The sequence below is a fragment of the Arachis duranensis genome, chromosome 6 (assembly GCF_000817695.3).
Source record: "Arachis duranensis cultivar V14167 chromosome 6, aradu.V14167.gnm2.J7QH, whole genome shotgun sequence".
Taxonomy (NCBI): domain Eukaryota; kingdom Viridiplantae; phylum Streptophyta; class Magnoliopsida; order Fabales; family Fabaceae; genus Arachis; species Arachis duranensis.
Genome location: NC_029777.3, coordinates 40,167,683 through 40,168,809, shown reverse-complemented (window position 1 = coordinate 40,168,809; position 1,127 = coordinate 40,167,683).

Below are 1,127 nucleotides of genomic sequence, written 5' to 3'. Positions count from 1 at the left end.
GACATCTCCATCTATGATAACTCCAGCTGAGTAACATAGATGGCATATGAGGTGGGGGAAGGCTAGCCGTGCCATGTATGAAGGCTTGTCAGCTATTTTATAGAGTTCATTGGCTATGACTTCATGAACCTCTACTTCCTCTCCAATCATGATGCTATGGATCATGATTGCCCGATCCACAGTAACTTCAGATCGGTTGCTTGTAGGGATGATGGATCTTTGGATGAACTCCAACCATCCTCTAGCTACAGGCTTGAGGTCCAGTCTTCTTAGTTGGACTGGTTTGCCTTTGGAGTCTACTCTCCATTGGGCGCCTTCCACACAAATGTCCATTAGGACTTGGTCCAACCTTTGATTGAAGTTGACCCTCCTTATGTAGGGGCGTTCATCACCTTGCATCATGGGTAGATGAAACGCCAATCTCACATTTTTCGGACTGAAATCTAAGTATTTCCCCCGAACCATTGTGAGGTAGTTCTTCGGATTCGGGTTCATACTTTGATCATGGTTCCTTGTGATCCATGCATTAGCATAGAACTCTTGAACCATCAATAATCCGACTTGTTGAATGGGGTTGGTTATGACTTCCCACCCTCTTCTCTGGATCTCATGTCGGATTTCCGGATACTCATTCTTTTTGAGCTTGAAGGGGACCTCAGGGATCACCCTCTTCTTTGCCACAACATCATAGAAGTGGTCTTGGTGGCTCTTGGAGATGAATCTCTCCTTTTCCCATGATTCGGAAGTGGAAGCTTTTGCCTTCCCTTTTCCTTTTCTTGAGGAAACTCCGGTCTTGGGTGCCATTGATGGTGAATGAAAAATAAAAAGCTAGGCTTTTTACCACACCAAACTTAAAATTTGCTCACCCTCGAGCAAGAAGAAAAGAAGAGTAGAAGAAGAAGAAGAAGAGAATTTGGAAGAGAGGGAGAGAAGTGGGTTCGGCTATGTGAGAGAAGAGTGGGTAGTGTTGTGTGAAAATGAAGAAGAAAGGAGAGGTATTTATAGGGAGGGGGAGGGTTAGGTTTCGGCCAATTTGGGTGGGAATGGGTGGGAAATTGAATTTGAATTTTATGAGGGTAGGTGGGGTGTATGGGGAAGAGGAGGTTGATGTGAATGGTGCATGGGGT